A 27,442-nucleotide genomic window follows, 5' to 3' on the forward strand; every position below is an offset into this window, starting at 1 on the left:
GCAGCTTTAGGACAAAATTTAAAAATTTTTAAAGTTTATAAAGTAAAATGTAAGAGAGAAAACTTTTCATTCATTTTAATTTTCTGGAGCCTAGCAAAATTGCCTGGCACAGAGTAAGTGACCAGCAATAAATTTTTGTCACGGGAAGGAAGGAAGGAAGGAGCAAGCCAGGAAGGTCGGAAGGGAGAGGCATGAACAAGAATGCAAGGTGACAGGTAGAAAGGTCAAGTGGCAGAATTCAAAGATGTACAGTCACGAAGATGAGAAAAGCAGTGATTTTTCAGACCTTTGCTGTTTTCTAAAACTTGATGTCCATTTCTGTCTCACTCTGTCTGTGAGCACTGTGAATAGGATAATAGATTTTATGTTCAATTGCTACTTTTTTCTTTCGTTCTAATCTAAGGCATGCAACCTTATCAGAGGACTTGGTGAGATGTGGTGTTGTGGGTTACTAACTGTACATAAAATAAATAGCATCAATACTAACTTTCTTGGCAGATATAAAATATTTTATTTCTCTACTTGTAGAGCAAGAAAAATAAAGTGAGTCACATGATTTTTTTTCTTAGAATAATTCTTCTAGGATGAAAAAAAAAACACCTCAAAAATATCACATTAAAAATAGATATTTCATAAGAAACAAAACAAAGAATGAATACTTCTGTAATACTCTCAGGCCTTGTTTTTGAAACTGCTGTAGCCACAGACTAGTAGGGACTTAATTACATCATTTTACCTGATTGCTCGCAGGTCATAGTTATTGTGAAGCAGCAAGACAATGCTAGCCTTTGAATTTTCTAGAGCACTGTGTCATGAGAAAGTAACCATAGGAAGTTTACTTGTTTCCTTAGTATATCCTTCTTATTTCTTCTCATCACTTTTGCCCAGTGAGGTAATATAATTTAGAATTTTCATCTTAATTTTTAGAGTTTATTTAGTCCACTATAGGTTCCTGGGTGGTGAATACCTCCAAGGAGTAGCAGATCTTAGTATTATAATCTTATTACTCAAGAATGAAGGCCTGTGGAATGAGGGATGTGTGTGTGTGTGTGTGTGTGTGTGTGTGTGTGTGTGTGTGTGTGTAATTTTTGTCTTCACTGCAGTTTGTCTCTACCACATAACAATGTGATACAGAATGAAGCTGGCTCATGTCTGTGTATGTGATGTTAACTTGGAACTGCTTTTTGGCTGTCATCATGGACCATGTCACCACTTTGTCACCTGACTCCTAGATTTTGTCAACTGTAGTTAGGTGTCTGAGATCACTTCCATCCCTGTGGAATGTGCCTGCAGTGTTTGCCTGAGGTCCAGTCCACTCAGACTTCCACACAGAAATCACTGCTGATAGAATTGGTTTACTTGTAGCCCCTTATTTGTGAGATTAATATAAAGTCCTTCAATCAGGAAGAGGAGGAGGACTCCAAGAATGTCAAGGAAGGAAGCATACCCCCTAGCCATTTGATCATATGCTTGCTTTGATGAAATAAAATAAGCAATGACCATTTACATACAGCTTTTCAACTCACCCAAAGTTGTGATTGAGCGTTCCTCATCCAGTATGTTTTTCTTTCACTGAAATAAGGAGAAAAAAAAATTCATCAAACCCTAGCAGTCAGTCTCCCAGCATCTGTTTACACTTCACAGAGTGACTGAGTATGTGTGAAAAGAAAATGGCAGAAAGCAATGGCTCCATTCCTAAACTCCTGAGGACATTCAGTTTCTTCCCTGGCTCATCAACCTCTCCTCCCCAAACAACTTCACTGTGTGTGTGCACAAATTTGCCCTTTGGTACTTTAGGTTAATTTCAATACTTGAATGTTTTAGCCCTGGTTCTTCAGTAGCCTGCATAATTCCCTCTGTACTTTGGTGACTGGTAGGTGCAGCATAAACAACAGGAGTCATTGTCATCTACTTTCACAGATTGTTTTTATTTGTTCTAAAGTGGTAGCTCTCAAAAATGGAAACTATTTCTTAAGTTTTATTAAAGCTCTTAAGGTATATCACAAAACATGACTGAACAAAGAAATACAAAGAGAAGATGTTGGGGAAGAAAGGATTCAAAATCCTGATGGTGGACCAATAAGATAGAATGGGAATAATCATCTTAATGTCTTATACATTTGCCTTTTGTATTTATGAGAAAATCACAAGAAGTATGCTAGCCTATAACATCACGCTTCTAGGCTTCTTGTTCAGTTCCTGTTTAACTACATAAAAACCTGTCTGTAAGAGCCCCACTGGGAGAGGGAAAACATTCTCTTTGCTGGCAGGTGGTCTTTTTGTAAACACTTTCCAATTGAAAGCATATGTTCCTGGGTGTGAGGAGGCTCCCAGCAAGTTCCAGGGGAGCCCATGCCAGGGAATGATTGAATTACATAGGCAAATGCAAGATAATCATGCTTGGCTCTCCCTTCCAAAATATAGGTGGAGGTTTTTAGTGTGACAAAGCAGCTATCTCTCCTACTCATCCCCACCTCCATGTTGAAAGTCTTCCTTAACAGTCTTTCTTATCAATGTTAACCTAAGACCTCCTTGTTTCTTCTCCCTTTTCTAGGTCTTTTCCACCAAGAAGGCGTAGTCTACTAAGTACAAAGGTTTGATCTTCTTAGGGATAAAATCTCCCCCTCAAACCTCAGATTTCTTTAGTTAATTAGAGAGAGGAGAGCTGCCAAAGTAAATGTCTTTCCAAATGAAAAAGATCTTTTCGGAAAGATCTTTTTTTAATGATTTTCTTAATGTAGGAAGACTAAATTATAAATAATCATTGAAAAACAAGTAGATAAAAGGGTGTGAAAAAAATCATAATGAAGTAGATTCCACTAATGCATTTTTTACTAAACTTCAGACACCTATTGTGCACCTTCCCTGTCTGAACATATCTTGACGAATAGTCTGCGTGGCTAGTACTCTGACGAGTTTCTATTACATCACTTGGAAAGAAGAATGAGTTTGTTTCATGAAAATTAGAACCTAATAAAATTTTGGGAAGTACAAAAGCCATGAGGCCCTTCCCCTAATATCCCAAACATTAAAAATAATTGAAGCTGGGCGCAGTGGTGCACACCTGCAATTCCAGCTCAGGAAATGGGGAATGTAGGATTGCGAGTTCAAAACCACCCTCAGAAATTTAGTGAGGCTCTAAGCAATTTCAAGAGACCCCCATCTCAAAACAAAAAATAAAGAGGACTGAAGATGTGACTCCGTGATTAAGTGCTCCTAGGTTCAATCCCTAGTACGGGGACAGGTAGGGAGGACGGCAGTTTGACAGAGGCAGTGAATAATTGCCTAAAAATGAGTCAATTTGTTGTACTCCAAGCACCAAAATATTTTATAAATGGACTGTACCTCAAAAATATCAGTGAAAAAAACATCAGATTGATCATGTTTTAAGCAACTTGTCATTTAATTAAGATTTTCTGTGTCGACACCCAAGTTCTTCTCAAAATACCAATGATCTATGATGCAGTTTTGCTTGAAACTGCAAAGGCTAAGAGAAAATGGTATCACATATTTGCTTTCCCTCAATAACTGAGTTTTGAACATTTACTACAGTAAGTGAATACAAAGGAGAAAGTCACATTGCTTAGATTGAAAAATATGGAAAATGAAGCAATTTAAAAGAAATGGCTTGCATTATACTTGTATTCTGTTGGTTTATGTATGAAGTAACTTACAAACATGGAGTGTTAAACATGCACATTAGCATTCCCAGAAGCTGCTTGAGTAACCCCCCAAAAAGGAGTAAAGAAAATATTAGATCATCCTACAGTTAATACAGACTAGTTAAAAACTGTGGGAAACATGCTAATTCCAACCAAAGGAAAAAAAAAGTCATAATCGTACTTTGTTTTTATATAGTGCTTTTCAGACATGACTTCATTATTTATCAGGACATTCTTCTGAGTGTAGGTAGCAAAGGTTTTCTACAGTATAAGGCATAAATTTGGGCATAGAAAGATTAATTGATTTCTGCTGGGCAGAGAAAATTCGTGCTAAACGAAGGGAGTCCAACTTCTACAAAAGACTTCAGAGCTTGCTGTTTCTCCAGAGTTCATGAATATTGAACACACATCATCATTCACCTTTGCCACATATTCTTAGTTTTTTTCCACAACAGCAATACTAACCATTTTCATAGTATTGATTTAAAATGTTTGGATTTTTGTCTATTTTTTGCTTTATACAAATAACTAGACTCACATAAACTATAGTCATTGGTTGAAAAGCATGTCACTTTATGCATAACACAGAAAAGATGAAAATCCTCCAATGATCAGGTTTTAATTCAAGAGAGCACAAAGGGTTCAGTTTAGAATTGCCATTACTTACTCCCTGCAAGTACTTTTTTATGTCAGAAAGAAACATAATTAGAGAAACTTCAGAATCCCATGGTTTCAAGGAAAATTGCTAACATAATTATAGTACCTTTATGAAAAACATCTTTAGGAGATTGCTTTACTTATGAAATTTTCCCTGCTGAAAGTACCTTCTCTGCTGTCACCAATTTTCCCTCAACTCAGGCACTCAGTAACTCATTCATTGAATATTCATCCAGTGCCTATATTTTGCCTGAAAATTTTATTTGATATTGAGGATCTGGTGGTAAGATAGGCATAATTCCCAAGAAATTTATGAACTGTAATCATGAACATTAATTCCCGCAGTGATCAAACAGGTATCATAAAGGAGGAATTTGGTTCTATCAGGGAGATAACAGAAAATGGAGATAATTCCCTTGTAAGGGGGAGGGGCTGGGCCCCAGTGCAGACAGATTATGGATTTTTTAAGAGGAGCTCAAGTCTTCGTTTTTGGTTCATTGTTTGCTTTTTTAATTGTGGAATTACTTACAATTAAATGCTTTTTAAATTGTGCTTGCCATGTTTATTCTCCTTCAGACATCATACGAGTTAAGAGCAGATTTTCTGGACTCAAATAATGATTTTGCACTTCCAGGATATGTGAAATTGGACAAGTTACTGTGTTTTAGTTTCCTCAACTAGAAAAAAAAAAATCATTAGGAGTTTGTCTATTGAATAGGTTTGTTTATGTATTGATTTAGAGCAGAACCTACTACAGAACACTCAATTAACATTTATTATTCTTATTATAGTTTTGGGGAAAGATGTGATTAATGAAGCTACTCCCTTAACAAATATAAGGACTCTGGGGAGTTCAGCACACTGTGAAATGCAAAGCACAGTCCTTGACTTTAGTCCCTGGAGTATCTGTATGGTAGGAGGCCAAACTTGGAAGTCAGAATTACCTTTCCTGAGAAAATTACACTGGAAGGAATCCAGCCTGACCCACTGTAGATTCTAAAGCAGTTCAGTTTGGGGTACCCGTAGCCTGCAAGAAGTGTGGTAAGAGCTGGAGCTGGAAAGATAGTCAGGAGTTAGGTCAACTTTAGGAACAATGAGAAAGTGCTGTGGCAGAGGAGCAACATACTTTGTATTTTCAAGAGTTCACTTTGGTTGCTACATGGAGAACATGGACGTCCAAGGGATGGTAGACAGGCGGTATGTTTGGACATTTTGATGGGAATCCAATTTAAAAAAATTGGTGGCATTTGAGTAGTGTTCATGGTGATAGAAAAGAGTAGGTGGACTTACAAATATTTACTGAGATAAATTGATGTTTAGATGGTTTCTGGGGCTGAAGGGAAAAAAGGCATTAAAGATGATTCCCAGTTTTCTGGATTTGCTTTGGTTTGGTTTGGTTTGAAAAATTAAATGGATGCTGGTGCCATTCAATGAGACTAGGATTCTCAAAGGCCACAGATTTTGTCTCTGGGGGAGGTGAAGTGGCAGGTTTGACAGGATGGGTTTGAGATGTCTGGGAGATATCCAGGTAGAAATATGGGAGTGGATCTGTGACTTCAGAGTTCAACCTCAGTGTCTGTCCTCCATAAAATCATCCATGATCACCTCAGTGGGAAGCCCTGTTTAAACTCTGGATGACTCTTCATGTGCAGGAATTTGTAGAGCTTATCTTATGGTGTCAGAATTTAAAGTTTAAAAGACAACACAACCTAAATTTTGGGTTGCTTACACTCTAAAAGCTCAAGTTTGTACAGCAAATTTAAAAGCAAAGATCTTTTCTGAATGTTAGGGATTGTTTCCTTAATCCTACTTCAGCCAGATAGCCCATTTGTTTGCTTAGAACCAACACGCATTTTGAAATTCAGCATTTCCCTGGTATTATGAAATAAGACTTTTGTTTTTATAAGCAACAGGTGTTTAACTGGAGAGATGATTCCTGTGCTATTAATACCAGGGATCTAATGAATGTTCTGTTTACAGATATGGATTTATAACTTGTAATTCTTTAATTTAGTAGGCACTAGGAAGAAGTTTGACAATGAATTTCAGATAAAAACCTCTTTCCTCATAGAGATTACAAACAATGGAGAAGACAAAGAGTGAATAAAAAATAGTACAGCATATCATATATCAAATTTTTATTATTTATTGGAAGAAAAAACCGAGAGAATGGAAAAGAAATATGTGGAGAAGGGATACTTTCAATTTTCAGTGGGTATCCCAGGAAAGCTTCACAATGAAGATGACATTTGAGAATTGGCCTAAAGGATATGCAGGAAGAGGCTAAGCCATTATATATGGGGAAAAGTGTCAGGCAAAGGGAACAGAAAATGCAAACATCCTTTTCTGGACTTGACCTTCATAGTAGGCAGAGTGAGAAAATTGTTCCAGATGAAGCTGGAGAGGAAAGAGGTAGAGGTTCCAGAATGTTCTGGCCATTTAGACCATGATAGAAAAGAATTCACCGAGAGCTTTTTGCAAAGCAGTGACATGTTCTGACTTGTATTTTTCACATATCACAAAATAACACTCTGGTTCTTATCTTTTAAGAAGAAGCTGTCAGGTGTCAAATTGGAAGCAGAGAAAATTGCAATAATTCATGCAAGAGTTGATGGGTCCTCTGCTGTAGTGGTTAATTCCAGCAGGGCTTGGATTGGTCTGGGACATTTTGCTACAATAGGACATGTGTCCAGATGACACTGACCAATAGTCACAGCATGAAATATATAAAACAATCACATACTTGATAACATGAGTCCACAGCAAGTTCCAGGATAGTTTTTATCAGCTTGTCAGCATTATTTTGCTTATTGATAACATTGAGATTGACGATTTGTAACTGGCCTTAGTGAGACTTCCAAAGAGCGCTGACATTGGAGTTGGTTAGTCAGCATAACTAACTCCATCACCAGCAAGGTATAAAAGTCCATTTTAGGCAAACTTATTCCAAGGATGACTTCCAATTTCTTCAACCTGGGCATCTGGTAGGATAGAGTTAGTAGTGATGGCTGAGATTAAGCCTAATTAGCATAATTAAAAAAGAAATTTGAAGACATTGAGAACAGGCAATTCTTCTGGAGAGATTTGACATAAACAGAAGCAGAGGAAAGAGAGCTTTATTGAGAGAAGCACAGAATTATAAATATTTAGGAGAGTGGTGATGTAAAAAGGGGATTTTTTTCTTTTGTTTTGAAAGGTTTTGAAAACTTATTTAGAGAAATTATTTTCTTCTGCTCACAATAGCCATATAGATTTTAACTAACACAAACAAAAAGCAAGAAGTGTTTATCAGTATAAATTTAATTCTATTATGGGAACTACCCTGTAAACTATGCATTCTAACTCCAAGATATTTTCATTCCAAAGTGATATTTCACTTAACAACTAAAATAAAAAATAAATTTTCATGCACAATGAAATCAGAAGATGAAACCCAAAAAATTTTAAAATGAGTCAGTTTGCTGGATTATTTTATTTAAATGAAATATGATTCCCTGTGATTCTGGACCTAATATTAATCCTAGAATTATGTAATTATTATATGTGTCCAAGGAAGAAAACATGATTTCTAAGCTAAATGAATTAAACCTATTACTAATGTTCCTATGGGCTTTTGATATTTATTCAGTTTAGTATTTACACTTCATCTGGAAGTCTTTTGCAGAAAAGCTGGAATGATTTTCATTTGGTTGGAAAGTGAGAAACTTTGGAAACTATTCAACCTCTGTGTAGTAGGTGCTGAATAAATGTTAGTTAAGTGGATGAATGCATGCATTAATGAATATATGAGTGAATGAAGAATCCTATGAATGATTTATGAATGAATACATAAATTTATTGGGGCATATATAATGCAAAATACATTTCGTCTAAACAGTGGAAATCGCAAGTCCCTCTTTATTATTTCCTTCATTTGTTAATAGGGACAACATTGAAGGATACAGAATCAGAGCCGTGAATAAAAAAATCATCATTGAACATTCTAGAACAAATTGAATGGATATAATATAGGAAAGAATGACAGTCCAGGTTCATGTCTAACCCAGGTGATTTTCATGCACATTGATTATGTATTTAGGAAGCTTCTCTTCCCTTACAGAAAGGATTAAAGTTAGAATTAGGGCAAAGGAAGCCCTCAAGAGGGAAGGTGTCACTCCTGGGGTATAATTGCCTCACTTGAAAAGAGGGTGAAGGTTACTTCTTCTGTTTTGAGTCAGGAACTGGTACTCTCCCTCCTTGTTCTTCCTACACTTGCCTAGTCCCTACCACACACACAACTCCCAAGGCATCCAGGAATTAAAAGATTTATATGAACTCTTACAAAGGATGTGACTGTTTTCATGGGTGTTTTCATACAAGTGGTTTCTCTACCCACTCATCTCCCAAAGAAGTTCCTTAACCAGGTAGCAAATTGAGACTCAGACTGAAAGGGCATTTCAGAGAGGTTAATCTCAGAATGTTTTAGAAAAGAAAAAAAAAAAAAAATTCTATTTCTATCTCTCTCTCTCTCTCTCTCTCTCTCTCTCTCTCTCTCTCTATATATATATATATATATATATATATATATATATATTTCCATGGAAGATGATGGGTAGCTAGGTAGATAGATAGATAGATAGATAGATAGATAGATAGATGATAGATAGATAGAACTTTCCACTGAAGAAAAGACTTCCAAAATTATTTTCTTTTTACTTCAAGGCTAGTTAAAATTTTTCCTTCTACTTTCTCTTTTCCAAGTTTGGTAGTAAATGTGGGTCAATTCTCACAGGATTCTGTTTAAAAACAAAACAAAACAGATAAAGTGCCTCTAGTAGCACAATTGGGTAGAAATTAATCAAAGAACCCAGCTCTTCTGACGCCAAGCTGCCACACCGCCCACTAAACCCCAAAGTGGGGATTTCCATTCAAATAGTTGCAAAATAGTCTTTGATACTTTATATGCTTTATTGATGGTAGCCTTGTTTCTTCAAACAGAACTATCCTGTCTTCTCTAATGAAAGAAAATTAAATTAAATTTAAAAGAAGACAGTTTGTTGTTTGTCATTAGACAATAGACACTAGACACTAGGAGGGTAATGAAATAAGTGCAGAAAGGAAAGATGTAGGCCAGAATTTCCCAATTTTTCCCACAGAACTCTAGTTAAGCCAGATGCTCCAAGAAAAGTGTGCTCCACTGTAGTCCTCCATATACTGTCCTCTCAGGGGACACAAGATGCTTATTAAAATCATAAAGGCCCCAAAATACTAAAGCAAAGAAATCCATTTAACCCAGTTTTTCCAAAATTTATGAGTCCACAAAGCCTTTTTAAATACAATACACATGATAATTCTGCAGAGTTAGTGATATGGAATATGCCTGGAGCATTCCTGGACAGACAGTACAAACACATATAAGTGCACACAGCCAGACCCCAGGGAAATGGCATCACTTAGAGGTAATCAAAGCCTTTGGTAGAAAAACATAACCTTCTGATGCTCAGAGCATGGAAAAAAGAAATTACATAGGCTGGGAACCTTGCACCACACCACTTAGGAACAGTTGGGATTAGAAAGAACTAAAACAAAGACAAGGAACTGAAAACAAAAGCTTCATTATTAAATCCACTAGACTATTGTAAATTAAGCTTTCTGGTGGTATCAGGCACAAGTTTTCTAGGATAAAAGTATTTAGATCACAATATTTTTTACTACACTCTGAATGCTGAGATCCATCTGCCTTTGCAAAACTGCACTTCAATGGAATCTAATAGTGAGGGTAGCAGGCTCACAAAGCTTCTTGGACATTAAATTTCTTTTACAAAACAGAAATTTGTCGAATTAAGTGCCAATGGAACAGATGGATTACATTTCCCTCACAATGAATACAAATTAAAAAATTAAAGAGAAAAAATACTTAGTAAAACCCGCTTTGTATTTTGCTGGATCTAAAACATTTAGGAAAATGGTTTGAGATGTTTGGCTAAAGCCCAGTGCCACCAAGACTGCCTGGCTCCAGACACCAGCACCATTGACTGAGGATTTCTATTAAGCAAACAGATGGACAGGTGGTTTGTTACCGACTTCTCTACAAAAGTGAAGATCGAATGTAATATTCCTGGAAGGAAAAAAGCCGTGCACTTCATGCTTGTACAAAGGTGGGCTGAGATCTCTGAAAATAATGTAAGCTCAGGGGATTAATTTGTTAAAGATATTAATTGAATCACTATAAGATAATACAGAAAGAGGTACCTTAAAAAAAAGTTGAAAAATTGGGAGCATGTTTTGTGAATAGCTCAGATTTCTGCAGCTATTACTGTAAATACAATTATTGAGATGCTGTTTAAAATAACATGTAATTTCATGAAGTATATTTATGAATAAAACAAAGATTTTGTAAGTCTGTGCTTTTTAAAAAAAATAATGGAATATATTTTCAGAACAGAAGTAGTTTCACAGAAAAGCTGAGTGGAAAGTACAAAGCTCCTGTACAGAAATTCCCACCACCCAGTCACCCCATTATCAACACCCTTCTCCAGAGCAGTGCATTTCTTAGGACTAATGAACCTACATTGGCACATTATTATCACCACAAATTTGTAGTTTGCATAAGGTTTAGTTTGTGTGTTCTTTTAGCAAGGAGGTAACTTGGTATTATGGAATATTTATCTTATCAAATAACTAACAATGATGCTAAGAGTATTGTTATTGGGTATTTGAGACTGAAGGAGACTGGAACTAATTCTTATGCTTTTTTTGAAAGCAATAATTTATAATCATCATTAATTTATTCAATTTCAAGAAAAAATAATAGCAGGAGAACATATGTTTTACATACTAACTCTGATATTCATCCCAAAAAGCAGACAAACCTCATAAATTATTGAATACCATTCCTAATTTGAAGTTCTCCAATATATTGAATGCTTAAGTGTGTCAACCACATGTCCCCTCTTTCATAGGCAAGAACTGATGCTGAGATTCTGAGTCCAGAGAATGAACTCAGTTTCTTGAATTAAGATGACCCTCTTGCACCATACACTGTATAGAACAAGATATCTAAGGGAGAGCTTAAAAACCATGATACATTTGTATTCTGAGCATGCTTTTCCTGAAGGCCTGATGTACACAGTAACCAGTGCATTCTTATTACAATCTGAAGAATCATTATGGTATTCAGCTGTGCCCACAAAACCTGGACATACAGGATTTTTATTAAGTCGAGAGAGCTAAGAACTCACACATGTCAGCTTATCAGGAATGCAAGCTTTCTGCATATGACAGTTATTTGGGTTTTATTATTTCTCTATTATTTTTGCACATCACAGTAAAGTTAACTGCAAATATCTTTATTTTTCAAATCAGACAAAATAGATTAAAAAAAAAAAAAAAAAAAAAAACACAGAACAATATAATAGTCACCTACAGTTTCCAACAACCCAATGAAAACCTCACTGCCCTGGTTCAGGTTTGGCCCGTCTAACACTTGAACGACTCCCATTTATCCTCCATCTCCCAATTTGTTCATGGTGGTAAGTGGAGAACTGGCCTGTGACCAAAGCTTTTCAAAACTGGATTTTCTGCTACACAAACCAATACATTATCTTTTCAGCTTAAGTTTATTTGAGTTGGGTTTTCTCCTCCTTTGAAAAAATATTCTTGGTATACCCTTTCAAACATTTTCTTGCTGCTGTTCATACATATATGTTTATTCAGTGCAATAACTTTATGAATTAAGTTTTCTAACCATTAACTAAAAGAGCTTATCCTTGGTGATTTTAATTTTATAATAAAATTCATAGACTTAGAATGAAAGTTAATACTTGATTAAGAACATAGAAAGATCTTGATAGCTTCTTTAGTTTGTTTTGCTTTTCTAAAATACCTGCAATTTTGAAAGACTTTTATTAAATTTACTGCTTTGATGTACAATATTGCAATACAGAGATCACTGGCTTTTTAAAAAGTCTTGTTCTTTATTCTCTTAATTGCCTCTCACATTTGAGTGTCATTTATTTAGAAGATAGCCCATCAATTTTAGCCTCAATTTCTCATTGAGAAATCATCTTGGCTTGCTTGGACAAACATACATGGATTGAAAAAAAGTATCCATGTCCTGTTTTTATTTGGTCTATAAATTCATAATCTCTTCCTGATTCTGTGTGAGAACTACAGTCTCCTATTTCCTCTTTTAACTACAAAGGTGAGCAACATTTTCTAATCAAGTCATTGCAGGTGTGGAATATGATTATATGTACAGAGTAGCTTACAAATACAAAGGTTAAAGTAAATATCAACTCTAAGAATTCCAAACTCACCTTCACTCTTCTTTTCCCACCTTACCCATGCTGGAGTATGGGATAAGTGACCTGGGAAAATAAGTGATATATAATTTCTGGCCTTTCCTCATGTTACTCTACAGAATACTTATTGTTTGATAACTTTTAATCTTTAATAGGAAAGAGGAAAAGATAACAGTTCTTGTTCACTCTGAGGAGATGGGAATGACTTAATCAGGAGAATCCACATGAGTATCATGAGAAGAAACAGTGAAAACCAGAATCTTCTAATGTGTCCTAATATGTCTAAAATGTTTTCAAAGATTATTGTTTTTAAAGTGAATCTGAATTTGAAAACAACATGGATTGTAATGTGAGAGACCATAGGAGTGAATATTTTTTATACCTGAGTAGATCAAGACAATTAGTAACAAACTGAGTTCTGATTTTACATCAGCTTTAATATTATATCCTCTAAAAAGAAAACCTGTCATCATCATTTGGCACACACAGATAGAATTTGTAATTAAAGTTGTTTTTGGCAGACTCTAGTACAACACAGGAGGTCAATGGACTGGGCCAAATATTTTAGTAGGCTGAGTAAAATTTCCCCAAATCTATTAACAATTGGGAAACAAGTTTTACTAAAGCAAACATCCTCAAATGCTCCACTGATCTCCCAGAAATTGAAAGTTGCATGGAGTAGGGGGTCTAAAGAACTAAGTTTAAAACTTGATGAGAACCCAGTCTCCTGCAGTGTTAGATGGAGGAATAAACAGAAATTGCTTAAGACTCTCAGTTAATATCTTTGAAGAGCCATTCCTTGATGAGCACTGACGAATTCAAGAAAGATTGTGTCTGACTCTAACTATAATATGGTGCTGACCCATATTATAGTTAATATAATATTTAATATCTATTAAATTAGATATCTATTAAATATCTATTAAAATAATCAAGCTCTCACCTTATCTAACCAATAGGTAAATGGGGATAAACAGCAGATAGAAATACCTTTGGAGACCAAAATTCTTTAACACACATCTAGCTGCATGTTTCTAGACATACAAACAGAAAAAGTGACTGGTTATAAAAAGAAAAACAGAAAAGATATACTAACATACAATGCAGATATTGTGAATAGGAAACAAGGAGTTTCAAATAGGTATGATTAATATGTCCATAAATATAAAAGAAAACAAATCTAAGAAGTATAAGGAGATGGAGAATTTCAGAGAAATAAGTCCAATCTATATAAAATTATCTGTCATTAATATGTCACTGGATGAGCTCAGTAGGCATGTCACAGAAGAAGACAAGGATAATGAACTTAAAGAGAAGTCAATAGTTCATAAGCAAAGAAGAGAACAAGGGGAAAAAAAGAAAAAAAAAAGAAACATAAGTTTGGGAGCATAGCAAAAAGGTACAGACATAGTCATTGATGTCTGTGGGAAGCTGTCCTTATTTAGCAGAATCAGGTTAGGTTAAGCCATGGGGAGCAGAGGCCTGACTTCTAGGAACTGCCAGGAAGCATGTGGCAACTGCATGGGAGTGGTTCCCTGTCTCCTCCTGGAATTTTCCCTCTTAGAGAATGGCTTCCCTAACTCTACCCTATCCTGTCCATCACAGAAGAAGCTCCTCCCAGTCCTTGCCCCTTTTACATGTTTATTACAAATAAAGGAGAGTTGGGTGACCACATGTTGTCGTTAAGAGGCCAGAGCTGGTATGGCCAGAACTATCATGCTCCCTTTCATATGAAAAGAGTATTGGCTCTTGTGTGTTCATTGAGTAGATAAGTTTTTTAGGTATTAGATAGAAAACCCACCAACATCTCCTCCAGCAGTTAACCCTTTTCTCCTCCACACGAGACATGGCAGAGAAGACCCCCACAGATGTCTCAGAAGGAAAAAGAAAGAACTAGACCAAAGCAATTTTCTAAGAGACAAGGCCAAGCATTACCTAAAAACACCAACCACTAGATTTATGAAGGTCCCCAAATCCCAGGTTGGATAAATATGAAAAAGACCAAACTATGCATATTAAAGTTGCACCAATGAAAACCAAAAGTAAAGAGAAAAATCTTAAATCAGCTGGAGAAGGTCAAAAAGAAAAATTAATTTCAAAGAAGAAATAATAAAATTAACAATTGACTATTCATAAAAACTATAAAAACCAGAAGAGAGTGCAATGGCATCCTTCAAGTACTGAAGCAATAAAAATGCCAACTAAAGTTCTATGCACAGGAAAATATTCTTCAAAAATGAAAACTAAATAAGATGATTGCAGTTAATAAAGGCTGAAAAGCTTTGTTGCAAACAAAGTGACTGCAAAAAACTCCAGGATGAACTTATTCAGTTCAAACGAAAGAAATTCAGAAAATTCAGGAAGGATATAGAACAATGACAAGAGTAAATGTGTGTGTAACTGTATTTTTGAAAAATCTGTATCTAATACAGAATACCTTAGAATGTTTCTATCATCCTAAGACAATTAAACAGAAAAGTTTAACAATCCCAAAGTTTAAACATAGTTTAAAATATATAAAGAAAAATTGAGATAACCGTGAAAAAAGTATAGAAATCATAATTGGAGATTTTTATTTAATATACCTCTCTTGGTGACTGACAGAAGTAGTAGATAAAATACTCAAGGAATATAGAATATTTGAGCAATATGAACACTAACTTTATTTAATTGATATTTACAGAACACTGCACTAAGCAGTGGCATTTTTTATATTATTTTGATAAGCACATAGGATATTTGTCAAAATAGACCATAGACTGGCCCATAAAGTGAGCCTCAATAGCTCCAAAAAAATTTAAATAATGCAGAATATATTCTCTGACTACAATAGAAATAAACTAAAAATAAATAATAAAAATTAAACTACAAAATTCTCCAATATATGGAAATCTAGTAACACAATTTTAAATAAATATGATCAAAGGAGAAATCACAATGAAAGTAGAAAATACTTTAAACTGAAAGCTAATGAAAACAGAACCTAAACACTTTTGGTATGCAGATAAAGCAGTACTCGTGAAGTTTATAGATCTAAATTCAAATAAAAAAGATTACAGAGCAATGATCTAAGCCTCTATCTGCGTAAGTTAGGAGAATTTCAAAGTAAATAAAAACAGGTAAGAAAGAATATAGAAGAATAAATTTTAAAGAAATAGAAATAGGTTTCCAATAATTGACAAAACCAAAATGATTTTTTGAAAAGATCAATAAAATTGGTACTCTAAAAGAAAATGGTTCAGAAAACAAGAGAGAAAAGACGAATTACTAATATCAGGAATGAACATAAAAATATCAGTGAAAGGTTTTAGACATTGAAAAGATAATGAGACACTATGCACCACTTTACGCCAGTAAGTTTGTCAATTTAAATGAAAAAAGAAAAATTCCTTTAAAAATGCTTCTGCATAATAGTGACAAAAAGAAATTCTGAAGTTGAATCTATAATTAAAATATTTTCCACAAAAACATTTTTGCCCAGAGACTTTACTGATTAAATTCTTCCAAGCATTTAAAAAAGAATATCATTTGTAAATAATAATTTTTTAGAGAATAGAAAAAAGAGGAAATAGTTCCTATCCTAATTTATAAGACCAGCAGGACCTCAAACTAAAACCTAATTTTAATTTAAAGTTACAAAAAGGCAAAAGTTTTCCTTAAGCACTTTGCTAAATGAATGATTTAAATGGGTTTGAACATTTTAATAAGTTTTCTGAATGAAAAGTTTATGACTTCTTCCAAAGATTGTTCCAGTGTTTGTTACTGCCTCTACATAAATAGAAACCTTTGAAAGTCTTCCAAATGTTAGACAAGAACAAATGACAAAATTCAACCCATTTTCATATTAATAAAATATATTCCTGTTTAGCATTGAAAAGTGACTCAATTTTTTCCTTTCTTTGCCTCAAAGCTGTTTGCTGACATAAAATGGATATCTACATGTGAGTCATATTCTGCTTTAATATTCTGAGTTGGGTAGAGTAACAGAAGCTAGAGAACGTGAGATTGTAACTTTACTGTTTTCTAGTCATTGGAGGAAAAAGTTTCAGATCCATGTCAAGTGAGGTCATAAATTTGTTAAAAACTTTTCACCTATATATTTACATAATAAGTCTTTATTTTTTTTTGTTATTTGAAAACTTCCTGATTTAAATAACAGATATTAGCATCAATAATTGGCTCATTTTTTTTTCTATTTAGGTGGTTATTATTTTTTTAATTATTTGACAGGAAGCTTTGTTCTATTTAAAATTGGATGATTAGATAGCCATAAACATGATGACTATTTTAAGCATATCATCATTATAACAAAATAATTACTTAAAAATATGGAAAGTTTCTACTAATCGGGAATTAAAAATGGTGATATTTTTGCAGAAAAGGGAAAATAGAAATACAAATAACAACTGTCCAGTATGTCGCATACACAAACACAAAGGATACCAAAGAGGTGTCATTCTTTGTGTCATAAACATATTTCAAAGGTGAAAATGAGTTAAATATATTCAATGGTAAAAAAGTGTAAGAACATTGTTTTCAATAAAGTACTTCTTTTTTTCTTAATAAAAGAGCAATCTAGTGTAATTTCCATAAGCTGCTCTGCCATCTTAGATTACTATACACATCTTTCTACTCAATATATTTATACATATGTACACCAAAATACTTGGGGTTGATATATATATATATATATAATATAATATAATATATAATATTATATGTATTTATATGTCAGTATTGGTGAGGTATAAATTAATTTAATTAATTCTATATTTTAGAAAATTTTGTTTTTCTAACTTTTTCAATTTGGTAAATTGTGAATTATAGGTAAATAATATACTTACAATGAAATAATTTATTAGATCCATGATGATGTTAGGGCAAATTACTTGAAATTTTGGGTACATATATTTCAATGAATGAGTTGTTTTTAAAAAACGTATCTAGACTAAGCAAAATGAGCATACCTTAAGCTGTAACCAACAAAGAACATCAAAGTTCATATATATGATTTTGTTCTGACTTATTTTCTTTTAAAATTTTAACATTGTTTTGTTTTGTTTTGCTTTCAATTGTGTGTGTGTGTGTGTGTGTGTGTGTGTGTGTGTGTATGTGTGTGTTGCTGGGCAATGAACCCAGGGCCTTGTGCTTCCTAGGCAAGTGCTCTGCCAACTGAGCTATATTCCCAGCCCTTAACATTGGTTTTTGGTTTATGAAAGTCTAGTTTTACTTTGAGGGAGATAGGAAATGAGGATGAAATCTTTCCATCTTTTTCTTTATGATTTCTGCCCTTGCTAGTATACTTAGATGGATCTTTCTTACTATAACATACACACTCCCTAGATTTTATTTTCGTACTTATGTGCTCTGATTTCTAACAAATAAGTCACATTCAAGATTGTGGTATCTGTTATCATTTGTATCTTGAAGTTCCCACAAAGGACCCGTTATTAAATGTTGAGTCCCCAACCTTTGAGAGATGGGACCTTGTGGGAGGTCCTCTGGTCACTGAGGAAGTGCGCTTGAAGCAGATTGTGGGAACCCCGTCTTTACCTGTTCCTCTCTTTGTTTCTTGGCCATGAGAGGAGCAGTTTTGCAGTGTCATGTTCTCTGACCACCATGTGCTGCTTTGCCACAGGTTCAAAGCACTCACGGGCTGGAACCTCCAAAACTGAGCCAAAATAGACCTTTTCTCCTGGAAGGTTGATTATCTCAAATATTTTGTTATGTAACAGAAAGCTAACAACAGCATATATATCCCATTTTTAGATATCTTTTTTTTCAGCACTTTGTAAGGATTTGCATGTATATTTATGGTATGTATATTTTTGCATGTTTATTTATATTTATGGTAAGTCATATGGTCATGTGTGCTTTTTATTGCTATTATGAATGGAATATATTCATCAGTATTTCTAAAATTTAAGAAATACATAAATATGTTTGTATATCCCTCTTTCTTTCCATTGATCATTACCAAATATTTCATTGGTTGTAAGATTTTCATAACAGATTTCCTTGAGATTCTCTGGAATTTCTCTTGAGATACTAAAATTTGTATTTGGCTCATAGATTCCACCTAATATATGAAATGCCTGATGGGTGTTGTACACCATTATAAGTACAACTAGAAAGTGACTAAAATACAGTAAACATTGTCATTTGAAGCCTAGAAATGCTTAATGTCATTCAGCAAGGAACAATCAAATGCCATTTTCAAAGTGCACACATAGAATATGTGCAATGAAGATCAGAAGATCTGAGAGTGACGGGGTAAACTATTCCTGTCAGGTACAGGTCAGATGAGGTTAATCATAGAATGTTTACAAAAGGAGAGCAACTGTGGGTTAGAATCGCAGACTAACAAGATTAGTAGGGTCAAAGGAATTCTGTGAAGCAGCAGCTCAGAATTTAATATCTCTGAATTTCCATATAAAAACAGGCAAAACAACTGAATGTCAACTGAAAACTTTAGGACAACATTAATAGCAAAACTAGTTTTATAAGATGTTTCTATGAACCACAAAACACAAAGTTCAAGGGACAAATTCCCCACAGCTTAAAGACCTGGATTGTATCAGCATCTATATGAGGAGAAACAGAAAGAGGCAACATAGATTTGATGATATGAGTCCAAGAGAATCTCCACATAGCTAATAATGTTAATTTTAAAGGTCAATGGTCCAATGTGAGAAGAGCAACATAAATTGGCAGTGTAATACATGAACTCTGTATAAGTTTTATGTTGCTGCTATAACATCACAAACATAGTGGTTTAAAATAATAAAAATTTATTATTCCTTAGAGTTGTAGGTCAAAGTCCTGTCGGCTCAGATGTTCCTTTACTTCAGGTCAAAATCAAGGTGTCTCAAGGGCTGACTTCCTTTCTGGAGGCTCTGAGGAGGTGAATCTACTTCCTATCTCATTTAGTTTACTGGCAGAATCTCATGTGATTGTTGGAATGTTTTCCCCATTTCCTTTTTGGCTACTGGCCATGACTCATTCTCAGCTTCTAGAACTGCTCATATCCTTGGTTCTATCTCCTTCTTCCATCTTCAATGATAGCAACAGCAGATCAGATCGTCTCATATTTCAAACATCTAAATTCTCCCCTATTGAATCTCTGTTGGTTCAAGTTTGAGAAGTTTTTTCTGTTTTTAAGGGGTTGTGATTAGATTTGATTTGCCTTAATAATTCAGAATAATCTTCTTATTTTCAATTTGTGTATTTAAATTAGTGTTGGTTACATACCCACTGGACAGAAATCTTGTGGGTCATCTCTAGAATTCTGCCTATCACAAGATACACGGTAATTTCTGAAAGAACTAGAGTAGTGTAAGCCACACAAACTTGCAAAACCAATTAGGTGAAGTTCTCCAGAAAAGTCCCCCAGTGAGGAAAAACTGCTGAATGGGGACAAAAGTTGAATAAGGTACATGCAAAAGATAGAAGAAAAATTATAGATTAAAGTGCAGGAGCGTAAATAGAGACAGTATACAGTGAGCATAAACAGATATACATACATTTCCTGGTACTGTTCAATAAAAGGACCTAGAGGGAAAAAAATCACAAGTTCTGGGCAGTAAGATTTTGGTTTCAAAATATCACTTACCACACTTAAAGAAACTAGGGCTTTAATAAGAAATAGATAATTCCAGGTGTGAATGGGAAAATAAAAAGGATAAATCTGGAACACTTGAAGAATATTAAGGTTGTGTCAGAAAGGTCTACACCAATTAAATAAGTTTCCATGGAAGAATTTAATTTTCAAAAGCATAACACTTTTAATTCATTATCTTGGAAACTGGTACATAAAAGGAAAATAATCAAATAATTATCTTGCCTTTCCTATACAAACTATACCATGGAGTGAAAAAACAACATAAGAGAGAAGCCATCTCTTTATGAAATTATTTCAGCTAGTTCATGAAATGGAAATTATAGAATTTGAATATTACTGAGTATCAATGGCTGGTAACATCTAGGCAAGACAACCAACTCTGATAAACCCGGCAGTAATCCTAAACTTGCCAAATTGATAAGCATTTTCGAATACGAATCTGGATTCAGCTGTCAATAAGCAGGAAACACAATGGACAGGCAAATCATACTATGTCTGAGCACAACATCACCAAAATCCAGACTGTGGGAAACTTCCAGTGTGAATTATGAGCACTCTTCAACAAAACTGAAAAAAACAGAAAGGAATGGACGAAGGAACTAGGTAGTGAATAAAGGTTTAAAAGACAGTTCTTTAAAACAAAAAATAGTTAATACTTGACTATTGTGCCTGGTGATGCACACTTTGGAGATGAAATTATTTAAAAACACAAGAAAATAATCACCTTAAAAATCAAATTAGTACTTACTTTTGGGGAACCACTAGGGTTATGAGTATGATGGAACACAAAGGGGAGTTTTTAAAAATTTGTTCTTTTTAGATATACATGACTGTAGAGTTTAATTTAAATATTATATGTAAAACTTATATAATTTGTTCTAATTAGGGTCCCATTCTTGTGGTTGTACATGATGTGGAGTTTCACTGATTGTGTATTCATGTGATGAATAAAGGAAAGGAAAGTTATAGCCAATTCATTTTACTGTCTTTCCTATTCTTATCCCTCTTTCCTTCCCTTCATTCCCCTTTGTCTAATCCAATGAACTTCTATTCTTCCCTCTATCCCTCACTCATCTTATTATGTGTTTATCATCTGCATATCACAGAAAACATTTGGCCTTTGGTTTTTTGGGATTGACTTACTTCACTTAGCATGATAGTTTCCAGTTCCATCTATTTTCTGGAAAATGCCGTAATTACATTGTTCTTTATGACTGAGTAACATTCCATTGTGTATATGTACCACATTTTCCTTATCCCTTCAGCAAAAAGGAGCTTTCTGAAATGACTGGTAGGTTTCCATTTTTTGACCCGAGTGGTGCTTAAAAGGATATTCACTGTATCATAATGCATTGAGTTACACATTCATTTTGGAAAGATTCCAATGTTTTTGCAAGTGAAAAAAAATAGGAGATGATGGTAGGGTATTGAAATCATTTGTTATCTATCTGAATGCAGATACACAGATCTTATATAGCAAGACTTCCCATTTTTGGTACTTCACAGTTTATAAATCACGGTCATATGCTTATGTGACTTTTATAATAATCTGGTGACATTTAGAAAGAAATTGTTATTGTCCTCTCTAAAATACAAAGAAATGGCCATTAAGGGTCTAGACTGTAGAACACTAGCATTCTACCTGCGTGCTTATATCTACACCCACTCACAACACACATGTACATACTGTCATACACCTAGGAACAGGTATTCATAAGAAAATAGGAGAATCAACAACCACTTTTCCGTATGGATGAGAAAAGGGTTAACTCCCGGAAAATGATGTTGGCTCTAAACCAATTAATTACCCATAAGCATATCTAATCAATAAATACACAAGAGCCAATACTCTTTTTAAATGAAAGGGAGCCTGATGGATCAGGCCATACCAGATCTGGCCTCTAACAACATGGAGTAGCCCAACCCTCCTTTATTTATAGTGACACAGATAAAGGGGCCTGGACCAGAAGGGGCTTCTTCTGTGATGAACAGGATGGGATGGGGTGGGGTTAGGGGAGCCATTTGCTCAGGGAAACTATCATAGAATTAGACAGGCAACCACACCCACACAGCGCCACATACTCCCCGGCAATCTGGGACACTCCTCTGTGGTAGCCAGTTCCTAGAAGTCAGGCCTCTGTGTTCCATGGCTCAGCCTCATCTGATTCTGCTAGATAAGCATGGCTCCCCACAATCTGCCTTTTCCCCTACCATATAGACATCACGGGTTACCCTATATCCTTGTTTCTAAAGGATGTTTCCATGGGTTCTTTCACAACACAAACTATGTGTTCCAAGGTTACGTACTTCACTGTACTTCATGTAATCCTTCTTGCACAACTCTACAAACTAACTTCATTTTAAACTCAGAGATAAGAACAAAAGATAGCTAATATTTATTTAAAATATACTCAGCCCTGTTTTGGGGATGAAGAAAGGAACTTGCCCTTATAGCACAATGTTTCAGAATAGAATTTTAACCTGAGATTGTATGATGAGAAATATTGACTTTCTCCTTGCTGACTGCCCTCAGGCCTTCAAATTAATAGAAAATGAAGGTAGTGCTGTGAATACTAATATAAGAATGCGATAATCCTTTTAGAAAGTTACACAAAAACAGTGGTCATCACAGCTATAATTCTAGAAAGAAAGAGGCATCCAAAGAATTCATGTGCTTTATGTTACAGGAATTCCAAATTTAAGTTTTATATGAACCTCGACAACAATAACTGTTTTGTACTTATGGGCAGTGGGAAGATATGTAAAACTCTCAGGAGTCATGCAAGAGTCCTTGACTAGGTGGTTTCAGCAAGTTCACTTTACATAATGTGTCTGCAATAGTATTGCTAAATCAAACAGCAAGGAACCTTCACTTACAAGCTTGCACAGACAGAAAACACCAGAAGTATGGTCACTGCAATGAGCAAGCAGGCCTAAGATCTAGGCAAAGATTCATGTGTGTGTGTGTGTGTGTGTGTGTGTGTGTGTGTGTGTGTATATATTCATGTATGTGTGTGTATATGTATATATGTATATACATACATATATACATATATATGTATATATGGTGTATATACACACACACATATATGCATATACATGAAATTCTTGTTCTAGAAAGTAGTTAATGAGACAGTACATAAACTCTTTAAAATCATTATCTCTATGGTGTTTTTTTTGACGAGAATTTCTGCTATGATGCTTTGAAAGAAATGTTACTTTGAAGCCAAACACTGCTGATTTTCAATTTGCAAAACCTTTCATCTTGACTTGAATAATGTATCATCTTATGATTTACATTATTGATCAAGCTTTTAAAATTCTGCATATGAACAAATAAAAGCAATGATACTAACGGTTTCCCGAGACCACACAGTATTATTGCTGGAGATGCAAACCTTAATATTCTCTCAGTTAGACTATATTTATAAAAGGCAAGTGTTTGTTAGCCCTACATATCTTTCCTATACCCTATTGGAACTTGTCTTGGCAAACAGAAGGTAAAACAAGTAGGTTAAATGGGACATTATGATACCCTAAGTAGAAACAAACCAACCCTAGAACTTTGAAGGACAATGTCATTTATATTTGTAAATCTAGAAGACAACCTTTATTTTTCATTATTGCCTGAGTTTTTAACCCCTAATTAAACATAATTTAAGTTCTCATAGTTGAAAAATTAATGATAATCTTATCTTTTATAAACACATAATGATAAACAGGACTAAATGCACATATCATTACTTACAAAATCACACATAATTATAAACAAAAATGAACCCATTTTTTGTTTGTTCTTTTTAGTTATACGTGACAGTAGAATGTATTTTGACATATCATACACACATGGAATATAACTTCCCATTCTCGTGGTTGTACATGATGTGGAGTTACTCCAGTTGTGTATTCATACATGAACATAGGAAAGTTACGTTCAATTCATTCTACTATTTCTCCTGTTCCCATTTCCCTTCCCTCCCCCCCATTCCCCATCCATTCCCATGAGCCTCCTCTCTTCTCTTCCACTATTGTGAGCCACACATCAGAAAGAACATTCTGCCTTCAGTTCGGGGGGATTAGTTTACTTCACTTAGCATGCTAGTCTCGAGTTCCATTAATTTATCAGTAAATGCCATAATTTCATTTTTCTTTATGATTAATATTCCATTGTGTATATGTACCACATTCCTTTATTCATTCACCAGCTGAAGGACACCTAGGTTGCTTCCATAGCTTAGCTATTGTGAATTGAGTGGTTATGAACTTTGATGTGCCCGGGTCACTATAATATGCTAATTTTAAGTCCTTTGGGTATATGCTAAGAAGTGGAATAACTGGGTCAAATGGTGGCTCCATTCCAAGTTTTCTGAGGAATCTCCATACTGCTTTGCAAGTGGTGGGACCAATTTGCAGTTCCACCAGCAATGTATGAGTCTACCTTTTCCCCCACATCCTCACCAACATTTATTGTTACTTGTATTCTTGATAATTGACATTCTGACTGGAGTGAGATGGAATCTCGATGTAGTTTTAATTTACATTTCTCTAAGTGCTAGTGATGTTGAACATTTGTTCACATATTTGTTGATTGTATTTCTCTTCTGTGAAGTATCTGTTCAGTTCCTTTGCTCATTTATTGATTGGGTTATTTATTTTTTTAGTATTAAGGGTTTTTGAGTTTTTTATGTATCCTGGAGATTAATGCTCTGTCTGAGGTGCAGCTGACAAAGATTTTCTCCCATTCTGTAAGGTCTCTCTTCATGTTCTGGATGTTGTTGTTTTATTTGTTTTTGTTGTTGTTTTTTGTTTGTTTGTTTCTGGTGAAGAAGCTTTTTAGTTAGATACAATCCCATTTATTGATTCTTGATTTTACTTCTTGTGCTTTAGGAGTTTTGTTGTGGAATTCAGTTCCCAACCTGACATATGGAGATTTGGGCCTACTTTTTCTTCTATTAGGCACAGGTTTACAGGTCTAATACCTAGGTCTCTGATCCACTTTCAGTTGAGTTTTGTACAGGGTAAGAGATAGGGTAATTTCATTTGGTTACATATGATTTTCCAGTTTTCCCAACACCATTTGTTGAAGAAGCTATCTTTTATTTTTTGTGGTGCTGGGGATTGAACCCAGGGCCTTGTGCATGCGAGGCAAGCACTCTACCAACTGAGCTATATTCCCAGTCCTAAGAGGCTATCTTTTGAACCCATTTTTTAATGAAAAAAAATTTCCTGATGTGTCAATTTTCTTTGATATGTCAATTCATTAAATTTCCAAATATATTAAAAAAAATAAATGAAATTTTAACATCAAGTCACCACTGTTAAAATCTTTAATAGAATTAAAATTTTTATAAGGCTACTCAGTTACTAAAAGGAAAAGCAAAAATTGTTATCAATATCAAATTTGTTTTGAAAAACAAGAAAAACTAAAGGATATTATGTCACATAATTTTCTTATTCCCTTTGATTATTGGCCTATAATTTTATCCAGGAATTTTGCTGAAAATTATGGAGAAACAACAAAAAGTAGGTTTTGACATTCAAATTCAGATTTGGGTATGCCAGTAAAGAGCATATTCTATAACTCAATATATTTGAAAGCATTATTTTTGAATAATGGTTTTGAAAATTCTCATGATGAATGCAAAACAAAAAAAAATGATCTTTTTTCTGTTTTCTATTTTGGCATTTTATTAAAATAAAACTTCCTGTATATTGAATATATTGTGACAGTTAAAACAAAAACCAAAAACAGAGATTCTATCACTATTTGATGAAAGCAATAAATCACTCTTACTATAATGGTAGATGGCACCTTCCCTCAATGTCCTCAGTTTTCTAAGAAAATTTTAGAAAAACATTAGGGAATGCCAATGCTGGCTTTTTAATGAATAGAGAAAAGAATGGGCTGGAAAAGCAGAGCAAAAGTTGTGCATATAAACTTATCAGGATGTCAGGCAAGACCAAGAACAAGCCTACACAAGACAAGGCATCTGCTTACCCTAGGGCCCACAGTGAATACAGCATTCAATACCGGGATTATCAGAAGAGAGTTTCCTTGACTTGCTACATAGGTAGGAAATAAATCACTCCAGTGGGAAATTTCATTTCTAGAATTTTCGTAGTTTGAACTATTAGTTTGCAAAGTAGGTATTTATATTTATTTCTCTTTTTACCCTGAAGTCTAAGAATGTCACCATAAACAATATGCAAAATAGGGCTACATTTATTAATAATGCTGCTTTTCCAAGAGAACTTTCCTTAGCTTTTAAAATAACTTCATATTTCCATTCTATTTCTAATGCTACCCAATCATTGTTTAGCTCTGTGGAAGACTGGATCTAGAACCTAGAACCCTCAGCAGATGCCCAAATCCTTAGATGCTCATGTCCTTTATGCAAAATAGCATAGTATTTACATTTATCTATACATGTACTCCTGTATACTTAAAATCTTCTCTATATTCTTTCTATCTAATACAATGCCAATGATGTGCAAATAATTGTTATATTGTATTCATAAGGAAATACAATGAAACACAAGAAGAAAATCTGTTCACATAGACAAATTTTTTTTTTCCTCTAACATTTTTGATCTGCGATTGGCTGAGTCCAGGGATACAAAACTCATGACTTTGAAAGAGTAACTCTATTTTTATTTTGACTTAGAAAGAAAAGACTAGAAACAACTGTGGACCCCAGTAAACTGTGACATAATCTTCAAGCCTTCACTCAAAAAATGATAAAGTATACAAAGAAATTATAATTTAGTATCTTTTTGCCAATCAAGAAAAGTCACTGATTTAATACGATAGAAACTCAAACTGTTTAGATAAAGTAGCAGTTCATTACTTTAGAAATATCTTCTTGTGACATTCATCATCAAAGTGTTCATTACACAAACTTTATAGGATATTGGAAAATAGTGCAATAATGCAAAATGGGAATAGAGTATAAACAAAACTATTATTTCTCTTCTTGTTTTCCTTTTTAAAGTAAAACAATCCAACTTTGAATAAATGAGTTAAAATACAGTGCACAGGAAAGAAAGAGTCCTTAAAGGAATTTTGGATTTTCTTGCACATGCAGAGGCTTCTCATAGTTCCCCTGATCATTCAAACTCCCCTCTCCTAACTTTTTGGGTGCACTTTTCACTTTGTGGAAAATTATGTTCTTCCTGCATTACATTTTCCAACTACTAAATGGTACATATATTTAAGATTT

General features: G+C 34.3%; 2 long non-coding RNA genes across 2 annotated transcripts in view; both read right to left on the minus strand.

Annotated features, from left to right (window-relative positions):
* LOC306665050 overlaps window positions 1–27,442 on the minus strand; it is a 506,589-nt gene that overhangs the window by 341,969 nt on the left and 137,178 nt on the right. The gene's annotated exons all lie outside the window — the stretch shown is intronic.
* Window positions 1–27,442, minus strand: part of LOC306665049 — a 33,044-nt gene that overhangs the window by 2,849 nt on the left and 2,753 nt on the right. The window contains exon 2 of the long non-coding RNA XR_013764906.1: window positions 1,527–1,572. This is a non-coding gene — a long non-coding RNA (uncharacterized lncRNA). The remainder of the gene's footprint in view (window positions 1–1,526; window positions 1,573–27,442) is intronic.

Source organism: Sciurus vulgaris, assembly GCF_902686455.1.
Source record: "Sciurus vulgaris genome assembly, chromosome: 7".
Taxonomy (NCBI): Eukaryota; Metazoa; Chordata; class Mammalia; order Rodentia; family Sciuridae; genus Sciurus; species Sciurus vulgaris.